A 15294-nucleotide genomic window follows, 5' to 3' on the forward strand; every position below is an offset into this window, starting at 1 on the left:
GTTGAATCTTACATTTGTCAGAGTCAGAATATTTTAACTGTCTCTCCACCTCTCAGTGTCCCTTCTGAAGTCCGTCATACTCGTGGTGCCCACTGCCTTGTCGATGTGGAGCTTCGATTGCACTCATGCTCAGAGGAGCTGTGATGATGCCTCCATGCCTGACAGTCAGGTGCATCCTTCCCAGCCTCTGGCTCTGCCTTGCACTGGCCTTAGTGTACTTTCCCAACCCATTAGGTGCAACGACCCTCTGGTCGTTGGTATTGGGATTGGTGTGGAATTCAGAATCAGCCACTTTGTTGTTTGTGTAACTCTCCGGCTCAAAAGGATGCTTCCACCAGAGCCTGACCTCCACTGAGCTGGCAGAAAACAGCATGCATTCAGAGAGCAAGTTCACATGATGAACATTTATTAAATCCAAGCCAGAGGGAGCCATAGAAGGCATTTAGAGCAGAGTTGTGAAATGATCAGATTTGCCCTTTAGGAGACTGTTCTGTGAGAAGCAAGAACAGGGAGACCTGCTGGGAAACCATTCTAGCCACCCAGGCAAGAAATGATGAACCCTTGAACAATTGTGGTTACAGTGATACAGAGAGAGAGAGAGAGAGAGTCGTGGGAGACCCTAACGAGGTGAAATCAAGACGGTTTGGCTCCCAGTTGGAGATGACAAGTAAGCTCAGTGGACAGGGGAGGCTCAAGTGTAAGGTGTGGGTTTCCTGGCCTGGGCTGCCAACTGCATGGTAGAGGTGTCCCTGCAGACAGCATGTGAGAAGAGCAGTGGATGTGGCAGGAAGATACGAAGTTGCTTTTTTTAAGCTGTGTTGAAGATGCCTATGGGACATCTAAGTGGAAATAGTCCACTGACCTGTGGATTTAGGTCTGGCACTCAGGAGGGATGGACAGGAAGCAGTTGGGCCAGGCACAGTTACACTAGATAATTTGGCCTGGGAACCCAGCTGTTGGCCTTGGAAATTGCTTAGCTGTTTTCAGGTGACAAACAAATGCAGCGCAGAAACCCCAACCAACACTTCCATTGTCCTCTGTATTTTGGCTGCACTGGGATCACATCTGGGTCTGCTTAATCACTGCATGCTTCCATTTCTCTCCTGCACTCGCCATTTCCACACCTTTCCTCTTCCCCTCTCCCCCTTACTTTCTAATCTTCATGCTTTCAAACCCATTGGGTTTCAAGTTTCCATCAGCTCAGTCATCATCACCCCTTCCACCTCTACAGACACATTTTCTGGCTGATGGATTTATTACTTTAACAACATAAAAAAAAATCAACTCATTCTCCTATTGGTTGATAAATTCCTTGAGGTCAGAATTCTTACTGGGTTCTGCTCTTCTCATGCATATACCTCATGCAGGAACGTGGAGCAAGAGCTTAGGTAGCCTAGAACAATGCCTAATGAATATCTCCCTTGAGTGGTTCATGTTCTGCCTCAATTTACCCTGCATGCTTCGGGCAGGAGTGTCTCTCCCTCTGTTCAGGTGGACACAGCCAGTGTTCCTTGCTGCTGATTAGAATATTGGTCTTGAATCCATAAGCCTCAGAGTCAAGGGGTTGACTTATTGTTGAGCTCACTCCTCAGTTTTGGCTTTGGGCTTCATGGTCTTCCCAGATGTGCTGATTACTGCTTTCTTTACTTGGGCCAAGGCCCTGGTACTGCACTGGCATTCCTTTTTGGAAAGACAAAGAAATAAAAAATTCCTCCTCCCTTAACACCTGGTAGATTGCTTTCCAGTACCTCATGGAAATACCTGACCCCAAGTATTCCCACTATTTGCAGGAATTCAAAATAAAATTCTCGACAGTAGTAAGAAGGCCTTCCCCCCATTGGCTTGTTTTTGGTTTTATTAATTTCCTGTGATTCGGGTTCATTGGTCCCACGTCATTGAAGTGAGTTGGTTCAGTCCAGCAGGTATTGAGGACCCTCCATTTACCAAGTGCTTCCCGGTGTGTGAGCCATGCAGCATTCACCAGCACTGACTCTTAGTCTTAAGGAGCCTGAAACATAACAAGAAGTGATTTTATGATCTAAACATGAGTTGAATTCAGCCTGCAGTCATGATTTATTCGGCTCACAGTCTCCCCTCTCCCCATCCCCACCCCCCATGGAAAAAGGTCACATAGAAAGCCTAGCTTCTTTATACAAACACAAGTTTCTTTACCGAAACTAGAAGATTTGGCAGCATTGTTCCCCTGTTTCCCAGAAGCAGCGCTGGACTCAGCCTGTACAGCGACAGCCCCCTGCCTGACTCACACACCTTCCCCCCTACCCCTAGTCAGTTACTTTACACCTGACTCACTTTCCTCATTGACCTGGCTATTCTGGACCTTCAGCTCTGGGCTTCCCTGGAGTTGTGCACTGATGTCCTCTTTGGCCAAGCTGAGAGGTCACAGGCTAATCAGCATCTGAAAGAAGGAGTGACTTAGAATGGTGGAGAGAGGTCAGGCAGCCCCATGGGTGGGATGGGGGGCGGGGGTTGCCACTGGCGAATGCATAGAATTAAAAACAGCGGGACACACCAAGTAGGCATGTGTATTAATCACACACACTGTTTAGCTTTTGTGGAGTAGCTTGGCTGGATCACGGGGATTGTCCTCATGGACCTGTTTTAGAATTTCTTTTTTGTACCGTCCTTGAGGATAGCACTTTCAGCCCCAGAAACATCCACTAAAAGACAAACCATTGTGGGTGAATGGCTTTGTCTTTACCACATTTAGTCTGATCTGGAAGTGAGGCTTGGGCTCCTTCCTACCAGGAAGGGTCAGCTCATGGCCGAAGCAGAGTGGGAGGGAAGCCGGGGTTCTTGGTCCAGCTCTGCCCCTTATCTGCTCTGCCTTTGCCAAGACCCCCAAGTCCCTGTGCATCATTCTGCTTCTTATTGTTTTCTAACGTTATGCCTTCCGGATTTAGGAGTTTCTAAGATCGATTCACAGTGTTAACATTCTCTAGTTTTTGATGGTAAGAGGCAGATGGCAAAGCAGTATTCCTATTTCTCAGCCCACGTGTAGTAACCATTGGTCATGGGTAGAAAAGACTTGGTTTTTGGAGCTCTTAAACCTCTCTTCTTTGACTCTGCTTCCTGCCAGCTCTTTGGCTGGGATAAGGTAATTTAGGGCCTCCTAGCCTCAGTTTCCCCCTTTCCCCCTTTGGTCATGTAGAAAAATAGTGACTGTTAGAGATTATTCAGACATAGCAGTCGTGTGGTGCTTGCTGGGCAGTTGGTCGGCACCCAGCAAGTGGTATTCATCAGATTATGACTTCAAACAGAAGTGATGCCTGGAACTGACTCGCAACCTCCCCTGCCCTGATTCCCAGCAATGCCCAGGAAAGATGGACAAAGCTGGCTTTTTTGGTCCCCCAAGGTTTCAGCTCCCCAGGAGCCCTTCTCCTCTCAGTTTTCTCAGTACTGCTGTGAGCAACCTCACATCTCTGTGGAAGTAGGTTGGTTATGAGTTATAAATAATTAAATAACCAAACCCCAGGTCTGCTGCTGAAGTTGGGATGGTGTTTAGAATACTGGATATAGAGACCATGTGGCTCCAGTCTCTGTGTGGGTTCCTTGAATTGCTGCTGCTTTTGGGTTGTGAGTGGAGTTTAGCACTTCAAGGATAGAAAGCAGTGTTTCATACCCTCCCCGCGTGAGCCAGCAGCCAAGGGTATTCAGCATCTGAGAGTTAGGGGGGCTTTTCTGAACCTGCTTGTCTCTCCTCGGTCCCCATTTTTCCTCACTCCTCTGAACCCTCATTAATTTTTCACAGGCTTGTGATGGATAGTTTTTATTTATTCACATTTGAGGTTCCGTTGTGTGAAAAGGACTCATTTTATAACATTACATATTCATGGCTTGGGATAGATGGGATAAGGAACTTATTATTAATGTGTCACTGTGGGAAAGTTACTCTTCGTTCATTTGCGAACCTTGTTAAATTTGGTGTGGTCAGCAGACATAGCGAGGTTTCAGATACTTCCTCTTCACAGAGGGCAAAAGGTCTGATGTTGCTTTTTGCCTTGATTGAGTAAGACAAGTTTGAATCTTAACTAAGGAGTAATTTGAAAAAGGAGGAGGAAGACAACCAAGGAGGAGGATGGCTCCGATGAAGTAGGGGAAGCAGCTCTGGTTTAGTTGTGACTGCCTTGTTCTTAGCATTCTGGGGCTGTGCTGCTGGTTTCTGTGAGGGATGGGCCCTTTACGGAGCACAGTACTAGGGGCCTTCTGTCCTGGACACTCCCATTCCCAGCCTCCTCTCCCTGGGGCAAGTCACATTTTTTCCCTTTGTATTCACCCTTCCAATCTGTGCAGTGGATTCCAGAGAGTTCTCAATGTGGCACTCCTCCTGACATCACAGAGTTCCTAGCCTGGGACAAGTAGAAGGCATATTAACATACCATCTTGTAAATCAAAGCTGGGCGAGTTGGGGAGGGCCCAGTAGGGAACCTGGCCCAATCTGCTGCATTTCGAGTTTAGGAAGAAGGAGCATATGTCGCGCGCAGTTCTCTGCAAAGACAGGCGCTGCTCTCTGTCAGGCACCGTGTGTCAGTCTTTCCGTGTTCGTGCTGCTGCTTTGCGGTCTGCCTGTTTTAACTTGGCTGCAACATGGCTAGTGGTCTCTGCAGTTCAGCGATCTTGTCTGTCAGAAAAAAAATAAAATAAATAAATGCATGGAAGGGATGCGTTTGGAAATCTTCAAATTCTGCGTGTCACACATCAGACTTGAAGAATGTCCAGATTATTTAAACGTCATGGGGCACTACCTTTACAACACATCACGGACATCTTGAAGCACAGAGTTTGTCTGTGATAACTTTGCTGTCCATGGGGGTTTAAAAAAGTGAGGTTCTTTTTGGATCAAAAAAGCAATTAGTTTATGAAGTTGATGCTGGAGTGTTAATAGTGTGTGTTTGCCGGGGGTAGAGGGTGGGTTGGGCAGAGAGGGGGACAAAGGAATGAAATATCCCTTAAAAGGCATCCTGTGACGATGTTTCCATAATGCGAAACATTTGTTTCTCACCGGGATCCCATTGGCGGTTCCCTGGTATTATATTGCCATTTATATTGGAAAGGCAGGCAGGGCAAAAACTGTAGTCTATTAAGAGTTTGTGAGTGTGTGCATGTGTACACAGTGAAATAATATCTAGTGTAATGTGAAGTGACAGTCAAAATTACAGCTTTTCTCTTGCCGCAAGGGTACTTCTCTGCCAAGTATAGTAATATTGTTGTAGCAGTGTTCAAGGTTGTCAGCAATTCTGGCTTACTCTGCAGAGAGTCATAATAGTGTGTGCAAGGAAGGAGCTTCCTGTCAGGGGAAATACTATAATTTTGATATATATTTGTTGGTGCCAAACTGCAATTAAATAGGAGGTGTTGGAAGAAGGTTTTTATTTAACCAGCTTGAATTTGTTAATTAATTAGCGAAAACTTAGATTTGGAGGGCTTCAAGAAACAAGTTCCATGTTCTCATAACTTGATTTGTACAATTGTTTTTTGTTGCTCTCTTAAAACAAAATATGACCCTCCACCAAATTGTTGCAGAATAAAATTTGTCAGCCACCAAAGAAAGGGAAAAGTAAAACACCTTGAATAATCTTATCTATTATATTTTCTTTGGGGGCATTTCAGGGCTTTCTGATGTTTTGAATTCTGTGGTGATGCAACAGACACATGGTATTTGGAACAGCATCTCTGATTTTTCTTACACCTCGCATAGTGCTTAATTTGTGGTTAGGGTGTAGGACTTTTTCGGTAACTAAAGGAAAAAATAAGGTGTTGTAGAAAATCTAATGTATACATCCATTTATCTATCTTAAACTGTTTGCTAATCACTAATGCATTTCTATAGTATTATCTGAGGGATGCTAGTTCCCTATGTTTTCATTCCTTGACTTAGGAACAAGTTCTTGGTGACAAAACCCCTTTCCACTCTCAAGAAAGAATAAGGATGTTACCAGAGTTTACTGTAAGCTGATGTTGAGATGAAAAATTCCTTCTTTGAATATGTAGGAGAACCATGGGGGACTAGAAAAGTCACAATATATTAAAAGCTTTAAGGCAGTTATGTGTGAGGAAATAAAGAACAGAAGGAATGTGTTGTTTTAAAAAGGACTAAATTAAGAATCTCAAAAACATAAAAGTGATCCCTTCTTCTTGTATTGAGCATTTTGTGAGTTGAGTTTCATCTTCCTGTAATACATAAATCCAATAATGTTTCATAAGATCCTAAAATGTGTCTACTTTTGTCTCTGTCCTTCATGGAAAAAAGAAATATTCCCAAAGTATAGTACAAAAAATAATTAAAAGCAACCTTTCATAGTTAACTTTCTGAGGTTAATTATTACCCTAAGAAATCAATTTCAATTTCTTCAGTTTGTGAGATTCATTTGTGTCCGATTTTTCTAAAAAAGAGAGTTACATGTTAAATGGGAGGCTTTACTTCCTGAAGAAAATGCCTGGGCTGCTGGCGCTGATTGACCCAGGGCCGTCCTGGCCATTTATGCCTCGTGTCAGGAGGATGCATGGCAAATGTCACAGAGCCGTGCATCGTATCATCGTACAGTCGATTGGCTGTAGTCAGGAACAACAGTTGTCTTCGTATTGTTCAAATAAAAGCTAGGTACCCTCGAGTTGTCAGAAAAGAAAATAACTTGGTGGTTTTTTTTTTTTCCTAATCATCCTGACCAGCCCAGCTGATATGTCGGGGAAGCAGCTTGGATGTGTTTGTTTGCTGCTTCTGTTCTGGGACACAGGTGAATGCAGAGGGGCAGGGATGAGAAATTGATACTTGGAACCATCTCCTAATGGAAAATTGGAAACCAAGAATGAAGCAAGTGGATCTGTTTCCCCTCTCTGATTCTCTCTAACAGCCACCAGAGTCACACTTTGTTTTCAGCAGGCACCCTGGTTTTGTGAGAGACTAGAATGTCCCGGTTGTTATGCTAATCATGGCAGGCTGTATCTAACTAGGAGACTGATTTGGCAATGGTGAGATTTCCCTACCAATGAAGAATGTTCTTCAGGTACAGTCGTTTTTAAAAGTTTCTGGGACTACCTTTAATCCGCTTTCTTTTTCAGTGACTAACCTAGAGTTTCATACAGTTGGAATCATTGGTATTATATGCCAATATTTGGTATGATAGTTGGAATGATAGATGTTACATGTGCTTTCTGGTTAATAAATCAATACTTGTTAAATTTATCAAAGAATGCAGTTGTGTCTAAGGGTCAGCTCAGAGAAATGGCCAATCAGTTGACCTGATTGAGTAGTTTCTAGTTGAGTTCAACAGAAAGCATGAGTGTAGATATAGGTGGGAAGGATAAATGCAAATTCCCCAGTTCTAAACAGCCTAAGCTGAAAGGGTCATTTTTGGCTCACAGAAGTCAAAGTTCTGTGCTGGAGAATAGACAGACAATAAGTATTTTTGACTCTGTGGGCCATGCAGTCTCCCTCACAGCTACTCAGGAAGCAGCATGTGGTGAAAGCAGCCTGGACAATGTGTAGACCACTGGGCACAGCTCTGTGGCAGTGCAACTTTGCTTATGGATGCTGGAATTTGAATTGCATATAAATTTTCATGTGTCACAATGTATTACCCATTTTCCCCCTAAGTATTTAAAAATATAAAGCATTTTTAGCCCTCTGGCAGCAGGAGAACAGATGGCAGGAGCCAGATCTGGCTCAGGGGTTACATTCATAGTTTGTCAGCCCCCTATTTAGAGTCTAGCTTCTCCAGAGCTTAAATATGTCATCAAGGCCCTGTCTTTGTCTAATCCCTTGGTTTTTCTTATCTTTGATGTGTTATGTTCTTCAAAGAGAATATTCTCCCAGAGAGAGGATCAAGGTGGCTCCCAACAGAGTAGCACTTTCCCATCTTAGAACTCCAGCACCAAGAAGCAATTTGCACCTCTCCTCCTGGCCCAAGACACGTAGGAAGAGCCAGGCCTGGGCTAGTTTGGGGAAACACCTACCCTTGTCTCAGGCTGGGGTGCTGTTGTAGGTAGGAGTTAAATGCCCTGTGTTTACACAGAGTCAGGGAGGCCCAATTCCTTAATGGAAAAACACAGTCTGTTTTGGTGATCTATAGTTAACATAATCTTCTTTTATGGGTTTACCTTGTAACAGTTTTTTTAGAAGTTGTTGAAGGGGCCAGCACTGTGGCATAGTGGGTAAAGCTGCAACCTGCAGCGCTGGCATCTTATATGGGTGCCATATAAGATATATGGGTGCTGCTCTGCTTCTGATCCAGCTCTTTGCTATGGCCCAGGAAAGCAGTAAAAGATGGTTCAGGTGCTTGGGCCCCTGCACCCACTTTGGAGACCTGGGAGAAGCTCCTAGCTCCTGGCTTTGGATTGGCCCAGCTGTAGCCATTGCAGCCTTTTGGGGAGTGAACCAGTGGATGGAATATTTCTCTCTTTTTCTCTCCCTCTCTGTAACTCTGCCTTTAAAATAAATAAATAAATCCTTAATAAGAAAAGTTGAAACAATAACAAAGGAATCATTTCTGCAGGGAGCTTTAAAGATGAGGGTTTTGAATGGTCCTGTGTCCATGACTGGCAATAGCAGGTGTCCTTGTGGATTGCCCTGCAAGAAAAGTGTTCCCATTTCCATCTCATTGGCATCTGGCTTGGGTTCTGTTCCCTGGAATTGGAGCTCAAGGCAGGGTTCCAGTTCTAATGAGTCAGTGTAGAGTGATTTTTATAAGGGGAGTGAGGAGAGCAGGGAAAATATCTGGCAAGGATTTGACCTCCCCTGAAGACTGGCTTCAGCCTGGTTCCAGGGGGAGCTATGGAATCTGAATTGTGTTACAGAACTTGGTCCTGCTTGAGACAAGGGCTTGGCTGACAGCAATCTGTGATTAGCCAACATCTTCTGGGCTGGGTGGGAGATAGGAGTGTAGCTTTCCTGGTGGGGAAGAGAAGGGTAGCTGTGAATTTCCAGTCATGCTCATAACCATTGGGTCACCGGGAACACCTGCTCAGTGAAGGGATCTGGGGTGGAGTCCAAGCCACTGAACAGCTGTCTCGACCTGAGAGACTTCTGTCAAAAAGCACACACTCCATCCGTGCAGGGAGGAACAGTGCAGTCAGGGCCTCACCTGAGTATTAACCGGCAGCACAAGTGCACATGTACAAGTTGATGTCAAACCTTTCCTCTAGCCCTTGGCCCATTGTCTATGTCCCGCTCTCCAACTTGCTTACACTGATTCTCAGATAACTTTTACTTGGTGACATCCAAGGCTTTTTAGTGCTGTGTCCTCGTTTTTGAATTGAATAAACATATTACACACAGCTTTGAGAGTGTTTTCCTTGCTGGCCTCCCTGCTACAATTTGAAAATGGGTACAGTTTTCTTTACTTCATATGGCACGAATGTGTCATTTTTTTCCCTGGATTCCCATGGCTCTCCTCCTTTAGAAAATATATTTACATGAAGATTTCAGAAGCAGTTTTTAAGACAGAAAATTTAGAAAAAAAGAAAAAGAAGAAAATCCCTGCCCCTCCCCCAAATGATGGTTACATAGTGACAACGGAGGGTTGAGCTAAATCCAGCAACATCAAGGAAGAGCAATAAAAGGAGATGGATTGTTCTCTAAGCTTCACTTTATTGGATATTGTAATTGACATATAGTTGTCATTTATAATCATCTGTCCATTCCTGTGAGTTGGGAGCAGTAAAGTTAATTGTGGCGGCTCATTTGCATTAATCTCACCTCTGAAGGATACAGTAACCCATTAATATCATGTCATGATGAATTATCACAAATAACATTGAACATATTGATTAATGATCTCTGAGATTTGTATCTCATTAAAACATTTTGTTAGCTCTTTAAACTTTTAAGCCAGCAACCATTGTAGGTAGGAGGAGTTTAGGGATCATCAGAGAGGAGGTGATGGGGCTGTTGCACAACCTAGGACCACTGCTTTCAGCTGAACTACCTACCTTGCGTTAGGCTTGTTTTTTCCTCTAGCAGCCATACATTTTCCTTGTTAATCTCCTGCTTTTCACTGGAAGGTGGTTTCTTCAAAATTCTGACTTCTTTCACTGCCAAGTGGTTCTGCTTTGCAACTGGATTGATTTTATTAAGACTTTGAAAGTTATCCTTTTAGCACTTTTAAGTGTTGGCCTTCTCAGTCTCTTGCCCATCTAGACATTCCTGCTACTTAGAATTTAATTTTGGTCCAATAAATCAATTTATTTTTTTTTAAGATTTTATTTATTTATTTGACAGGCAGTGATACAGGCAGAGTGAGAGACAGACAGAGAGAAAGGTCTTCCCTCTGTTGTTCACTCCCCAAGTGGCCGCAACAGCTGGCTGGAGCTGTGCCGATCCGAAGCCAAGAGCCAGGTGCCTCCTCCCGGTCTCCCATGCGGGTGCAGGGGCCCAAGCACTTGGGCCATCCTCCACTGCTTTCCCAGGCCACAGCAGAGAGCTAGATTGGAAGAGGAGCAACTGAGACTAGAACCGGCGCCCCTATGGGATGCCGGCACCACAGGCGGAGGATTAACCTAGTGCACTACAGCGCTGGCCCCCCAGTAAATCAATTTCTGATTTTATATATTCACATCATCATGTAGGGAATGAGTAGTTTGAGATTAAATATTGTCATTTAAGGTATCCCTGACTGTTTGGTGTAGAAAATGTAGTTAGTCTTTTTCTGGACACTGAGTCTTCGAGCAATTGCCAAAGTATTTACTTTTTCAGGATATCTCCACAAAACAGACCCTGGAGAAGAGTAGCAGAGAAGTCAGCATATTTTACACACACACCATGTGGAGATTAATAAAATGACAATGAACTGTTGACAAAGCCCTTTGCCAAAATTCGTATAAAACTTTAAAAACAGTAGACACAGTAAAGGAAACCATCCACCTAAGTTACAAAGTTTGGTTCTGAGAGCTTTTACCTATGTTACTTGTAAAAATGATGCAGTATTTGATCTTTCAAATTCAGATGTTTCTTCCCCTTATGTTCAGTACTCAGTTTATTTTCTACAGATGAGTGCTAACTGAAGACATTCTGGAAGCAGTCTCACTGTTGTCTCTTGCAGAAGATGTGGCCACTCTATGAAATAAGGGGCTTGTGAAGATGACATCATTCAAGCCTGGCTGACGGGGTGGTCTGAACCCCACAGGGCTGTCTGAGTGGCAAAGGGCAAACCCCACAGGGCTGTCTGAGTGGCAAAGGGCACTTGCCTTTCTCGCTTTCTTGACCTGGTCCAGCACTCTCCCAGTGAGGGAGGCATTGTGACCCTTTTGCATATCCAAAAGCCAGGATACATTGAGCATGGAAAAGGGGGTTGACTGTTCAGGAATGTCAGATGGGAGATGCCAAATGCTGGTAGGACGAGGCGTTGGAATTGTGCTTGTTTGTATCATTTTAGCCATCATTTAGGGCGAGTGAGACCACTCAGACTTGTTCTCTGATGCTTAGTTTTAAGGAGAGATCTGAAAGCAATAATCAGGCTGTATGCGCCATCTTTGGTCTGAAACAGCTGAGGACAGCGTGGGTTGCTACCTTCTAAAAGCTGCTTCCTTTCCCTTCTTTGTCAGGCCTGCAATGTTTCTCACCCACCGAGTATTTAATATCTATGTTTTCAAATCAAAGAACAAGCTTTTTGTCTCCCAGGATAGTGTCTTGCAAAGCCAACCTCTTTATTACTTCACCAGTTTAAGGCTTTATTACACACAATCTAAAGCCTGCTAGTGAATTATGCATGTGAGAGCTCCCAGCATCGTGCCTGCTACCCACCTTCCTCCACCTTTTGGGGGGTCCAAAAAGTACAAGGCGAGCTCGACGTGTGTTCATTTCCGACCATGATATTAATCCTTATTCATTTTAAAAATCTGCTAACGGAAATATTTCCGTTCAGCTCATTAATCAATTGTGATTTTCATTCCCTTGTTTTGTAAAAGCTGTTGCAATAAATACTTTTTTTCACAAGGCGAAAATCCAAGAGATGGATGCAGCCAGCGTAATTAATTGCACCCAGTTACAGGAGATCAGCAAGTTTGTGAGATTCACATGCTGCTCTACCATATGGTTGCCCAGTAGGCGAAAAATTTGATTAATGTTTTGAAGTAGATTTTTTTCAGCAAACATTACAGCCCCAGATGAGGTGTTTTTTCCCCCTTTTACTTTCTACTATTGTTAGACTTAGCCAAAGAAACCAATCCTCTGATTTAAAGCTTAATAATACTGTGATCCAGTGAAAACTTAACATGCAATAAAAATTGCAGTCCTTCCGTCTCTGGCGGGTACAGAAAAATGATGCATTATGTCTTTGTTTGTAATTAAGTAAAACGTGATTGTGGGATTCTAGAACTTGATTCTCTCCTTCCTCCATGGAAAGAAACATACTGTGATTTTAATTGATACATTTCTGGTATGATTTATCAGCAGCATATTTGGGCAGACTTTTAAAGCTAAAGGGAAACAGCAAAAAACATTGAAAAAATTTAATCATAGAACAGGTTGTTTTTAAATACATATCCCATACCAGTTAGACCATCATAAATAAAGCTGTTTGAGTGTCATAAAAGTTTGTTTCTCTACTATGTTATCCTAAGGTACATTAGTTTCATAGTTAATTTATCCTTTATTTGAAAAAATTGCAGATTTTTAAATGAATTTTATAGTTTGTCTTTTTTTTTTTTTTTTTTTTTGGAATCTTAGTTGGAAAGTCTGTTTTATCTTAACAGCTTCTTGTCATGGGAATAGAGGCCATTCTCTATGGCATTTCTCTTGGAGAAGAGTCTTCAGAAACTGTGGTACTCAGATATTTGGTAACATAAAATGACAAGATACAATAGGTATAACCTTAACATTAAAAAATATTTTTTTGAGAAGGTGCCAGAACTTGTAATGGACTCCATGAGTAAAATACAAGAACACAAATATTTTCCACTTAGATGAATGATGCTTTGTATAACTTAGCTTTCTTTTCTGTTCTTTTTAGCTGTTAATCATTTCTGATTGGTTAAATAATAGATGAATATCCTTAAATCTTGATATTTGTTAAAATGAACTATTAGCTCAAGCAGTTTCAGCATGATCTTTAACCAACTATCAATCTAGTTTTAAATCTTTGGTTCTTAGCAAATAGAAAATTCTTTCTTCCAGATCCACGAAAAATACTTTTTTTTATAACTTTGACCCACAGCTCTAGAGAAATACTTACTTCAAAATGGATTTTGTTGTCCCCATCAAGCAAAAAATAGTGCATGCTGTCCTTTATTAGATGCCATATGATTATTGCTCTGTCTTCTGGTTTGTGTATGAAACAGTTTGAAGGCTCTAAGTGTTCTGTGTTTTTCAGTGGGTTGACAAGGGCTGGTTCAGTTGAAACACAGTGGGAGAGGATAGGGACCAGGCAAAAAGTATTATCTCCTGATTTTTGATTTACAAAGCCAACTCTTTAAGCAAAATACTTGGACTGCTGTTAATAAATTCATTAGGTTAGGTTCCTTTATTCTAATTTTTAAAAAGATCATTTAGTAATTATTTACCAAAATGTGAAAGACGTGTTTCAGTGATGGCCTATTTAATGCGTAGATCCAAAGAAACTAGTACTGCCTGTCATTCCTAAGTCTGAATGGACTCTCTTTTATTTCCATTGTGTCATCTTATACAGAATTTTATAGTGAAGCAGTTTGGGATACTATTTAAATCAGATACTTCCTAAGAATTAGCTCACAGTTTTTTTTTTCTTTAATATAGTCATTTTCCATGAATATTTTAACTGCAATTTGAGCAATAATTTCTGAATGCCTTACTATACTCCAGATACCTTGTATGGTCACTTCGAATTACAGCCTGGGTTTTTAAGTGAGAATAGGAAGCACCTTTTAATTTTTATTTAATACGGCAGGTGAAACATGAGCAATGTACATTTGGTTGACAGGAGTCCGGGTCCTGAATCATTCATGAATTTACTTTTTCCCCTTTAACATCACATGCATATGTGAAATTCATTACTGAGTGATAGGGTGAATAGCTGAGAGACTCTGGTGAGGGCTAGCCCCTTATGGCAATAAAAGTCAAGTTAGGTGTCGTCCTAGGGATGGCCTGAGGTTTGTGGTGTTTGTGGTTGTGGTCTTAATGGAGTTTGTTTGGAAAGGGCAAGCCTATTCACAGTGCCCTGTTTACTCCACTCAGGAGGACTAGATTTTGCCTGTCCCTGTTTCATCAGTAATGGGTATTTCTCCACGATGATTTCTCTGGGAGAGTTCTTCTGAGCCTTCCGAACTTAGAGCCTGATAGGTTTGCACCATGCTCCTGTATGTTAACAAAATTGACTTCCCTGGCGGGAATCCTTTTGGAGAAGAAGATTCCTGAAATACCAGTACCTTTAAATGGAATCTGCTTTTATTTGAGCTGTCCACCCTGGGTCATAATTTGTAGGCGGTATCTATTCTTGTACAATTGTTCAGATACAGTCATTCACTAGCACACATTCATCACTTAGGAGTGAGTGACTGTATTTCTCAAGTGGAGAAAAAAAAATCCAAACAAGTTCAGGAAGAAGAAAGGAGGAAAAACCGTCTTTGGATTAGGGGAGAAAAAAACCCACCACCACCAAAAAAATATCCTTGGGGAGTGGGGTCTCACAATTTGGGATTATTGAGTGTTGCCATGCAAAAGTAACACCCAGCAGGAAGGTTCTGCTTTTCTCACAAATTCTCGGTTAACACAAGGCGCGTCGGCAGCTGGTGGAGAGCGAGTCGGCTCAGGGCTGCAGTGGAGTGGAAGGCAGCTCTGGCTGGAAGCCGTGCTGGGAGCCTGGAGCTCTGGAAGGTAATGCTGTACCTGGTGCTGGCAGCATCACTGTGCCAGTCTGTTTCTTCCCCAGCTTCAGGCCATGCTGATGTAGGGTTGAATAAGTGAGAACTGAGGATTTTTTTGAAGGCACTTTCAGTGCTTTGTCATGGGAATGCTAAGTTGTCCAGAATAAAACCTCGGCTGGGAGAGTTGGTCTTTGGTGGCCCCAAGAAGGCATGTCTCAGAGTGTGGCTAGATTAAATGGATATTTTCCCACATCAGGGGAAGTGTATAATAATTAGAATTATTTGCTAATTAAAAAAGAGGTGTGTGTGTTGGGGGTTAGGTAATTAGGCTGTAGGGCCGTGGGAAGAAAAAGGGCAATAGCTGCTCCAGTGAACTGCTCTGAAGTGGTTTGAGAAAGGCATCCAAGGTGGTGATTTCCCAAGGAAGAAGGATACCTGGTGGGCTGCTGTGGCAGGCACCAGGAGAAAAACCGAAGGTCCCATGGAGGTAAACGGGTCCCCTCG

The 15294-nt window shown here is 42.7% G+C and overlaps 1 protein-coding gene and 1 long non-coding RNA gene across 6 annotated transcripts in view; one reads left to right on the forward strand and one right to left on the reverse strand.

Moving 5' to 3' along the window:
- Positions 1-15294, forward strand: part of WWOX (WW domain containing oxidoreductase) — a 1022922-nt gene that overhangs the window by 178838 nt on the left and 828790 nt on the right. The window lies entirely within an intron of this gene.
- Positions 1814-4634, reverse strand: LOC103348529 (uncharacterized). Its single transcript, XR_007920047.2, has 3 exons — positions 4398-4634; positions 2311-2416; positions 1814-2008 (listed from the first exon to the last, which is right to left on the reverse strand). It is a non-coding gene; the product is annotated as an uncharacterized lncRNA (long non-coding RNA).

This window comes from Oryctolagus cuniculus, chromosome 18 (assembly GCF_964237555.1).
Source record: "Oryctolagus cuniculus chromosome 18, mOryCun1.1, whole genome shotgun sequence".
Lineage (NCBI taxonomy): Eukaryota > Metazoa > Chordata > Mammalia > Lagomorpha > Leporidae > Oryctolagus > Oryctolagus cuniculus.